Source organism: Salmo salar, chromosome ssa20, assembly GCF_905237065.1.
Source record: "Salmo salar chromosome ssa20, Ssal_v3.1, whole genome shotgun sequence".
In the NCBI taxonomy this organism is placed as follows: Eukaryota; Metazoa; Chordata; class Actinopteri; order Salmoniformes; family Salmonidae; genus Salmo; species Salmo salar.
The window spans coordinates 67,219,643-67,231,082 of record NC_059461.1 but is presented as its reverse complement, the minus strand read 5'-3'; positions in this window follow the sequence as shown (position 1 = coordinate 67,231,082).

Sequence of the window (11,440 nt, the reverse complement as noted above, 5' to 3'; positions counted from 1 at the left end):
TTCTCTCTCTCTCTCTCTCTCTCTCGGTTAGAATGGATCTTTCAAAGCGACATTCATTAATGTCATCATAGAATGGATGTTTCGTTGGTCTTCGCGTTCAATGATATAATTTACTTAGCTGCAGACTAATAATTAATATCAAAGACTTGTTCTTATTCTGTCGGTATCGATAGTCTAAAAGTTAACCACGTGGTATAGTTCACTTTCAGTAGATGGATTGGATGGTCAAACCTATTGGCCAACTTCTCGCAATGGAGTGGAGGCCTGGTCTGTTAAATGTAAATCAGGGTATAGTTTTATAGTGAACATGTCACATGACGCCTGGTCCTGTCTGTGTCCCTGGGGGCGTGCCGATGACTGAGTTAAGCTTGGTACAGAAATATAATTCTATCACATTAACCTCTATGGGACCGGCGGGACGAATTCGTCCCACCTACGTAACAGCCAGTTGAATCCTGTGGCGCGATTTTCAAAACCTTTGAAATGCTATTACTTCAATTTCTCAAACATATGACTATTTTACAGCTATTTAAAGACTAGACTCTCGTTAATCTAACCACACTGTCCGATTTCAAAAAGGCTTTACAACGAAAGCAAAACATTAGATTATGTCAGCAGAGTACACAGCCAGAAATAATCAGACACCCATTTTTCAAGCTAGCATATAATGTCACAAAAACCCAGAAGACAGCTAAATGCAGCACTCACCTTTGATGATCTTCATCAGATGACACACCTAGGACAATATGTTATACAAAACATGCATTTTTTGTTCAATCAAGTTCATATTTATATCAAAAACCAGCTTTTTACTTTAGCATGTGATGTTCAGAAAAAGCATACCCCCGCAAACTTCCGGGGAATTTACTAACAATTTACTAAATTACTCACGATAAACGTTCACAAAAAGCATAACAATTATTTTAAGAATTATAGATACATTACTCCTCTATGCACTCGATATGTCCGATTTTAAAATAGCTTTTCGGATGAAGCACATTTTGCAATATTCTGAGTAGATAGCCCGGCATCACAGGGCTAGCTATTTAGACACCCGGCAAGTTTAGCCTTCACCAAAATCCCATTTACTCTAACAAGAATGGTCTTACCTTTCCTGTTCTTCGTCAGAATGCACTCCCAGGACTGCTACTTCAATAACAAATGTTGGTTTGGTCCAAAATAATCCATCGTTATATCCGAATAGCGCCGTTTTGTTTGTGCGTTCAAGACACTATCTGAAAGGGTAAATAAGGGTCGTGCGCATGGCGCAATTCATGACAAAAAAAATCTAAATATTCCATTAGCGTACTTCGAAGCATGTCAACCGCTGTTTAAAATCCATTTTTATGCCATTTTTCTCGTAAAAAAGCGATAATATTCCGACCGGGAATGTCCATTTAGCTAAACAGAGGAAAGTAAACAAAGCTTTCGGTCGACGCGGGTACGAGCCTGAGTCTCACAGTACTGTAACCAGCCACTACCAAAACGCGCTACTTTGTTTCAGCCAGAGCCTGCAAAGCCACGATTCAACTTTTTGCCGCCTTCTGAGACCCTATGGCAGCCGTAGGAAGTGTCACGGGACAGCTAAGATCCTCACTCTTCAATAAACAGAGACAAGAAGAACGACACCTTGTCAGACAGGCCACTTCCTGCATGAAATCTTCAGGTTTTTGCCTGCCATATGAGTTCTGTTATACTCACAGACACCATTCAAACAGTTTTAGAAACTTTAGGGTGTTTTCTATCCAAAGCCAATAATTATATGCATATTCTAGTTACTGGGCAGGAGTAGTAACCAGATTAAATCGGGTACGTTTTTTATCCAGCCGTGTCAATACTGCCCCCTATCCCCAACAGGTTAACATCAGTACATAGCATCTCAATGTATTACAAATAGCTTTATCCTTATTAATACATTCTATACAACCATGTGAATGCAAGTCTCAAGGCTGAGGCTATTATATAAACCTTTTTATGGTAATATGGCTATATTGTCTCTTCTGAGTATCACAAAATTGTACCAAGCGGATCAGTTCGTAGCTGGATTCTTCACCAGTCTTCCATACCTTCTCCAGAACACAAATGTCGCTTGGCTCCCCAATTCTGTGAGTTGGAAGAATTTCCTGTGTCTCTCTATGGGCCATGTGGCCAGAGACTCTCCTGGAATTTTACCACTCCTTCACATAGGGACTGGGTGGGGGAAGGTAGGTTGGGGGATGGTGCAAAGGGGGGGAGGGGGTCAACTATCCTCCCTGTACTCAAAGAGGCCAACGTCATGACAGATGTAAACTGGGGTCCTCTGTCAGAAACAATGTCACTAGGGTTGCCATGAAGCTGCAAAACATGGGATACCGGCAGGTCCGCAGTCTCCTAGGAGGAATGAAGCTTGGAGGGGAATAAAGTGAGCCGCTTTGGAAAATCAGTCAATAACAGTGAGGATGACTGAGTTACCATTCGATGGGGGAAGGCCAGTGATGAAGTCCAAAGCTATGTGTGACCTGGGGCGACTGGGTATGGGAAGAGGACGAAGCAGACCAGATGTTGTTTTGGTGGAGATTTTGTTCCGAGCACAAATCGAGCAGACGGAGATGAATTCCCGAGCGTCTTTCTCCATTGTCGGCCACCCCCAAAAAAATAATATATATATATATATATATTTAATTTTAAAAAACATATATATTTTTTTTAAATCGCTGACGCAGGAAGGTGACAGTCCGGTTCTGTGAGTATAACAGAACTCAAATGGCAGGTCAAAACCCTGAGACATTTTCTGACAGGAAGTGGATACCTGATGTGTTGAATTACCTTTAAGCCTATGCCATTGAAACACACAGGGGTTGATTCATGTTTTGGCACTTCCTATTGCTTCCACTAGATGTCACCAGCCTTTACAAAGTGTTTTGAGTCTTTTACTGTGAGATCTGACCGAACAAGAGCCTTGGAACGGTGATGGCCGATTAGACTCTGGCGCGCGAGTTCATGTTGGGTACCCTCGTTCCAATACGTTATAAAAGAGAATGCATTCATCCACCTTGAATATTATTCATGTTCTGGTTAAAAAAGGCACTAATGATTTATGCTATACAACGTTTGACATGTTTGAACGAACGTAAATATATTTTTTCCCCTCGTTCATGACGAGAAGTCCGGCTGGCTTAGATCATGTGCTAACAACACGGAGCTTTTTGGACATAAATGATGAGCTTTTTTGAACAAAACTACATTCGTTATGGACCTGGGATTCCTGGAAGTGACATCTGATGAAGAGAATCAAAGGTAATGGATTATTTACATAGTATTTTCGATTTTAGATCTCTCCAACATGGCCGTTTGTCTGTATAGCAAAGCGTATTTTTCTGGGCGCAGTGCTCAGATTATTGCAAAGTGTGATTTCCCAGTAAGGTTATTTTTAAATCTGGCAAGTTGATTGCGTTCAAGAGATGTAAATCTATAATTCTTTAAATGACAATATAATATTTTACCAATGTTTTCTAATTTTAATTATTTAATTTGTGGTGCTGACTTGACTGCCGGTTATTGGAGGGAAACGATTTCCTGAACATCAACGCCATAGTAAACCGCTGTTTTTGGATATAAATATGAACTTGATAGAACTAAAAATGCATTTATTGTCTAACATAATGTCCTAGGAGTGTCATCTGATGGAGATTGTTAAAGGTTAGTGCATCATTTTAGCTGGTTTTATGGTTTTGGTGACGCCTGTCTTTGAATTGACAAAACATTACACACAGCTATTGTCAATGTACTCTCCTAACATAATCTAACTTTATGCTTTCGCCGTAAAACCTTTTTGAAATCGGACGACGTGGTTAGATTAAGGAGATGTTTATCTTTCAAAGGGTGTAAGATAGTTGTATGTTTGAAAAATTTGAATTTTGACATTTATTTGGTTTCAAATTTGCCGCTCTTGAAATGCACCTGCTGTTGATAGGGTGCACCACGGGTGGCACGCTAGCGTCCCACATAGCCCCAAGAAGCTAGCAGGGCTTTGTCATGTTGCTCAAGAAGGGTGCCTTGACCAACAACAGTTTGGTGAAGAGTAGTGGAGTCTGCTGGGTTCATCTTTTGGCCAGATCGTACTGTTAGGTGGAGGGACACAGGGGAACCCAAGAGCAGACTCAGATGAGGAAACAGGGATGAATGAACCAAAATACACAGGGAGATATGGAGTGCAGATCCGGGGAAGCTTGAATGAGTTGCAGAAAAAACTGATGTGGAGATTGAGGTTGAAGTTAGCTGAGTAGAACAGGGTAAACGGGTCCTGAGGGGAATCCAAGGTTGTGGTGGTGAGTAATCCAGAGCTAGGTAGTTGGGTGATGTGGAATGGGAGACAGGAACCAGAGACAGAGCTGGAAATGGCAATGAGAGGATAAACGTGTCAGGCAGGGAAAAAGGCACAGCTGAGTAACACGAACTTGAATAATCATAAATGGCTAGAATCATGATCTGACTGAGCAGAGATTACGATCTGGCAGAGTGGAAGTGCCAGGACTGAGTATTTGTAGAGGTCTTGATTATGGTACGAGCTGCAGCTGGTAGGGATCTGCTCTGACTCCAGTACACCTGTCTCCAACCACACAATCACACAGAGAGGGAGAGAGTGTACAGGGGGGACTAACTGTGCTGCTTTTGATACCATCGACCACCACATTCTTTTGGAGAGATTGGAAACCCAAATTGGTCAACACATACAAGTTCTGGCCTGGTTTAGATCTTATCTGTCCGAAAGACATCAGTTTGTCTCTGCAGATGGTTTGTCCTCTGACAAATCAACTGTAAATTTCAGTGTTCCTCAAGGTTCCGATATAGGACCACTATTGTTTTCACTATATATTTTACCTCTTGGGGATGTCATTCGGAAACATAATGTTAACTTCCACTGCTATGCGGATGATACACAGCTGTACATTTCGATGAAACATGGTGAAGCCCCAAAATTTCACTCCCTGGAAGCCTGTGTTTCAGACATGAGGAAGTGGACGGCGGAAAATACTTTTAAACTAGGACAAAACAAAAAGTTCTAGGTCTAGGTTCCAAGAAACAAAGATATCTTCTCTTTGATCTGACTATTAATCTTGATGGTTGTACAGTTGTTTCAAATAAAACTGTGAAGGACCTCAGCGTTACTCTGGACCCTGATCTCTCTTTTGACGAACATATCAAGATTGTTTCAAGGACAGCTTTTTTCCATCTATGTAACATTGCAAAAATCTGAAACTTTCTGTCCAAAAATGATGCAGAAAAATGTATCCTTGCTTTTGTCACTTCTAGATTAGACTACTGCAATGCTCTACTTTCCGGATACCCAGATAAAGCACTAAATAAACTTCAGTTAGTGCTAAACATGGCTGCTAGAATCTTGACTTGAACCAAAACATTTGATCATATTACTCCAGTGCTAGCCTCTCTACACTGGCTTCCTGTTAAGACTAGGGTTTTTTTCCAAGTTTTACTGATAACCTACAAGGCATTTAATGGGTTTGCTCCTACCTATCTTTCTGATTTGGTCCTGCCGTACATACCTACACGTACGCTCTGGTCACAAGACGCAGACCTCCATATTGTCCCTAGAATTTCTAAGCAAATAGAGCTCCATTTTTCTGGAATGGTCTGCCTATTCATGTGAGAGACGCAGACTTGGTCTCGACCTTTAAGTCTTTACTGAAGACTCATCTCTTCAGTAGGTCCTATGATTGAGTGTAGTCTGGCCCAGGGGTGTGAAGGTGAACGGAAAGGCACTGGAGTGACAAACCGCCCTTGCTGTCTCTGCCTGGCCGGTTCTCCTGTCTCCACTGAGATTCTCTGCCTCTAACCCTATTACAGGGGCTGAGTCACTGGCTTACTGGTGCTCTTCCATGCCGTCCCTAGGAGGGGTGAGTCACTTGAGTGGGTTGAGTCACTGACGTCTCAACGTCAACAGTAAAGAGGCGACTCCGGGATGCTTGCCTTCTAGGCAGAGTTCCTCTGTCCAATGTCTGTGTTTTTTTGCCCATCTTAATCTTTTCTTTTTATTGGCCAGTCTGAGATATGGCTTTTTCTTTGCAACTCTGCCTAGAAGGCCATCATCCCGTTGACGTTGAGACTGGTGTTTTGCGGGTACTATTTCATAAAGCTGCCAGTTGAGGACTTGTGAGGTGTCTGTTTCTGAAACTAGACACTCTAATATACTTGTCCTCTTGCTCAGTTGTGCACCGGGGCCTCCCACTCCTCTTTCTATTCTGGTTAGAGCCAGTTTGCGCTGTTCTGTGAAGGGAGTAGTACACAGCGTTGTACGAGATCTTAAGTTTCTTGGCAATTTCTCGCATGGAATAGCCTTCATTTCTCAGAACAAGAATAGACTGACGAGTTTCAGAAGAAAGGTCTTTGTTTCTGGCCATTTTGAGACTGTAATCGAACCCACAAATGCTGATGCTCCAGATACTCAACTAATCTAAAGAAGGCCAATTTTATTGCTTCTTTAATTAGGACAACAGTTTTCAGCTGTGCTAACATCATTGCAAAAGGGTTTTCTAATGATCACTTAGCCTTTTAAAATGATAAACAATGATTAGCTAACACAACGTGCCATTGGAACACAGGAGTGATGATTGCTGATAATGGGCCTCTGTACGCCTATGTAGATATTTCCCAAAAAATCTGCCATTTCCAGCTACAATAGTCATTTACAACATTAACAATGTCTACACTGTATTTCTGATCAATTTGATGTTATTTTAATTATGAACAAACGTTTTAATGGTAGTGTACATTTCCTTCCCTGTAGCTCAGTTGGTAGAGCATGGTGTTTGCAACACCAGGGTTGTGGGTTCGATTCCCACGGGGGGCCAGCACAGAAAAAAAAAAAAAAAATACATTTACGAAATGTATGCATTCACTACTGTAAGTCGCTCTGGATAAGAGCGTCTGCTAAATGACTAAACAACAATAAAAGCTTCTAAAATTGTCATTAATCTCGTTGTTTCTAATTACAGTGTTTGTGTCTTTACCTTTGAAAATTATAACTGGTTAATCATGTATTCATGCGAGATACTGCGAGATACTGTATTTACCAGGCTTATTTGCCATTAAGTAGTATGCTTTATTTTAGATTAACCTGTAGTTGTTGGCTTTCTTCAAAAGTAAAAGATCATATTCCTGCTTACGTTCTGAAATTGTATTTTCTTCTTTACCCTGTAAAGATTTTTAATGGTCTTTTTCTGAGATAGTGATTCCTTATTCTTTCATTTTAATTTCTAAATCAGATGTAACTTTTGCAGAGTATAACAATTAGTAAATGAATAGTAAATTATCCTCTCCTAATGTTCGCCTTATAGGTATCCCAAATTATATCGGGGATCGGCTTTTCTCTGTCGTCTGTGTCTACATTTGTAATTGTAAAGGTTTTAATTTTTCCGTTTAAGTATTTAATGCATTTAGGGCCCAGAAGATGCTCTCTGTTCATTCTCCAAATTCTGTCGCCAATTGTATTTTCTATTGGTGTAATAAACATGATACCGGAGAATGATCCAATATCACTATATCATGAATGTTTTAATCCACTCAATTTTGAGTGCATTTTTAAAAATAAAAATGTAGTCAATTCTTTAATAGTTTTTCTTACTTTGAGAAAAAAATGAATAGTATTTTGTAGTTAATAATAATCTCTAGGTGTCCTGTAAGTAATTTGTAGAGATGAAAATGTTCAGCCTCTTTGGATCTCCCTAAATTAGCCCTTTTTATTACTACGTCTATCAGTCTTATCGAATGTATAATTTATGTCACCAGCTAAAATAATTCTTCCTGTCTGGATTTGATCTAATATAGCTTGAATTCCATCTAAAAACATCACATTTGCCCCTGGTGGGATATACATTAAAATCAATATGTATTTTTTTACCATGTAAGGTACAATTCAACATTAGAAAACGGCCTTCTTTGTTCTTATTTATCTCCAACCCAGCTCCTCTTTAAATGTTACATTTCTCTTTTTTTTTTAAATGTAACTCTTGCAAGAAAATCACATCAGCTGACAATCCCTTAAAGTGTTCGAAAACCATATGCTTCTTTTTTCAATCATGGAGCCCATGCACATTCCATGTGATAAGTTGTATTTTGTTGGTCTTTACTTGTATAGAATCAAAGTTAATCTTATCTGTTCCGTTTATCATTGAAGAACCAGGTAAAACATTTTAGCAGACACAACATATGAAAAAAGTGGGCATTCTATTAAATGGGAGGATCATAGTATAAATACATAGTTATTGTATACATTACATATATAGAGCTAGTGGGCATGTTGTACACAAAAAGTTGGAAACCGCAAATTCAACAATGAGTGGTTTGGAAGGAATCAGTGGCTAACTGCAAGCATTGCAATGCAATCACTAGCCTGCTTTTCAATGGAGTTGGTGTGTGGTCCAAGTCTGGGTTTTAGGGTATCTTTTCCAAGCTTAAAAGTATAAACATTCAACATTGGCCATGCTGTCAATCTAGCATTACTTATGCCGAGTTCAAAACAACCGGAAACTCTGAACTGGAAAATCTCAGACCAAGACAACAGGGAACTCGGAAAAAAACTAGCTCCGACTGGGAAAATATGTTTTGAACAGTCATCCAACTCAGAATTCCAAGTCATGAACTTAGGCCTCTTTCTAGAGCTCCGACCTGAAGATCACTGACGTCATGACTCAACCTTGTTTTTTCAGAGTTCCCAGTTGTCTTGAAGCACCATAAATCCAGATAACGCCAGACTTTGATGACAAAGTTTGACAACAAAATTTGCCCACGAAGGACCGCCGCATCACCTTACTGTTCAAGTGAGCATAGCACAACAAGGTGAGTCCAAAAATGTCTTGTATGGTGCTGCACGTCATATGCCATGGAGATATGTATGCTGTCGCTAAGTGTATGTTGTGTAGTAAGCTGTTAGTAGCCCATGTGCTTCACCCTAATAATTTGGTCCCTGTTCCCCTCACAACTTAGCCTACTGTTCTGACTTGTTGGTACACATTTAGCCTATAGTCTGTTTTAGAGAAATGTCATCATTGAATATTGTAAGAGCTTTCATTGTCAGCTTATATGCCCCCTTTATTTATCCTGTGGTTCTGACTTGGTTTACAGGGAAAATACTGTAAAAACGGCCCATGTTCTGAATTCTGTCGCTGTACATTTAAAAAGTGCTGAACAAATAGTTATATTGACTATGTCTGTCCTTGTCTTAATCGAAAACAGATTGCCTCTTATCCACATGTCGTCCCCTTATGCCATAGTTTGTACACCTCAATTGTCATGTCCTGATCTGTTTCACCTGTCCTTGTGCTTTTCTTCACCCCCCTCCAGATGTTGCCCATCTTCCCCATTATCCCCTATGTATTTATACCTGTGTTCTCTGTCTGTTTGTTGCCAGTTCGTCTTGTTTGCTTCCAGCTTACCAGCATTTTTCCTGTAAGCTCCTATCGTTTCCCAGCCTCTCTTTCCTCGTCCTCCTGGTTTTTGACTTTTGCCTGTCCTGAACCCTGTACCCGCCCGCCTGACCTCTCTGCCTGACCCTGAGCCTGCCTGCCGACCTGTACCTTTAATACACCTCTAGATTACTGAACTCTGACTGTCCCTGACCCTGTCACCCTGAGTCCCTGACCCTGTACCTTTGCCTTACCCTGGATTTTCGACCCCTGCCTGCCTTGACCCGTCTTTGCCTGCCCCTGTTGCTACAATAAACATAGTTACTTCGACAGTCTGTATCTGGGTCTTACCTTGATCTCTGATATCAATTGTCAGTAGAAACTAGAGGTCGGCCGATTATGATTTTTCAACGCCGATACCGATTATTGGAGGACCAAAAAAAGCCGATACTAATTAATCGGCCGATTTTTATTTTTTTAATAATTTGGAATAATGACAATTACAACAATACTGAATGAACACTTATTTTAACTTAATATAATACATCAATAAAATCAATTTAGCCTCAAATAAATAATGAAACATGTTCAATTTGGTTTAAATAATGCAAAAACAAAGTGTTGGAGAAGAAAGTAAAAGTGCAAAATGTGCCATGTAAGAAAGATAACGTTTAAGTGCCTTGCTCAGAACATGAGAACATATGAAAGCTGGTGGTTCCTTTTAACATGAGTCTTCAATATTCCCAGGTAAGAAGTTTTAGGTTGTAGTTATTATAGGAATTATAGGACTATTTCTCTCTATACGATTTGTATTTCATATACCTTTGACTATTGGATGTTCTTATAAGAACATAAGAACATCCAATAGTCAAAGGTATATGAAAGACTCATGTTAAAAGGAACCACCAGCTTTAGTACTGCCAGTGTAACAGTATAGCTTCCGTCCCTCTCCTCGCTCCTACCTGGGCTCGAACCAGGAACACATCGACAATAGCCACCCTCGAAGCAGAGTTACCCATGTAGAGGAAGGGGAAAGACTACTCCAAGTCTCAGAGCGAGTGACGTTTGAAATGCTATTAGCACGCACCCGGCTAACTAGCTAGCCATTTCACATCGGTTACACCAGCCTAATCTTGGGAGTTGATAGGCTTGAAGTCATAAACAGCTCAATGCTTGAAGCACAGCGAAGGGCTGCTGGCAAACGCACGAAAGTGCTGTTTCAATCAATGCTTACGAGCCTGCTGGTGCCTACCATCGCTCAGTCAGACTGCTCTATCAAATCATAGACTTAATTATAATATAATAACACACAGAAATACGAGTCTTAGGTCATTAATATGGTTGAATCCGGAAACTATCATCTCGAAAACCAAAAGTTTTTCCTGTCAGTGAAATACGGAACCGTTGCGTATTTTATCCAAATCGGCGTCCAAAAATACCAATTTTCGATTGTTATGAAAACTTGAAATCCGCCCTAATTAATCGGCCATTCCGATTAATCAGTCGACCTCTAGTAGAAACCACATTTGTTTTAGCAAGTCAGCCATATCATCTATGTTTTTTTAATGAGACTTAGTGAACTGTATCGCTTCCAGACAAGGCTTCGCTGATAGCCAGATATAGCAGTGGTAAGGCGTTGGGACTGCAGTTGGGACTCTGCTGTTGGGACAGCTTTATGTAGGCCCTAACAGTTTGTGGGCACCGTTTGTCACCGTCATAGTGCAATTAATGTATTGTTTAGTGTTGTGTTGTGTAGTGGCTTTCTGGCATGCATAAGGTTAACCCCACCAAGATGTATATACTAAAATCGCCACTGGGATACGTGTATGAATGATAATGAATCACTTCTTGTTGGGATGCGTTTGTTTTTTATTTTATTTATTGTTGTTTTTTTGTACTTTTCACCCCTTTTTCTCCCCAATTGGTAGTTACAGTCTTGTCCCATCGCTGCAACTCCCATACAAACTCGGGAGAGGCAAAGGTTGAGAGCCAGGCGTCTGCCAAGCCGCACTGCTTCTTGACACACTGCTCGATTAACT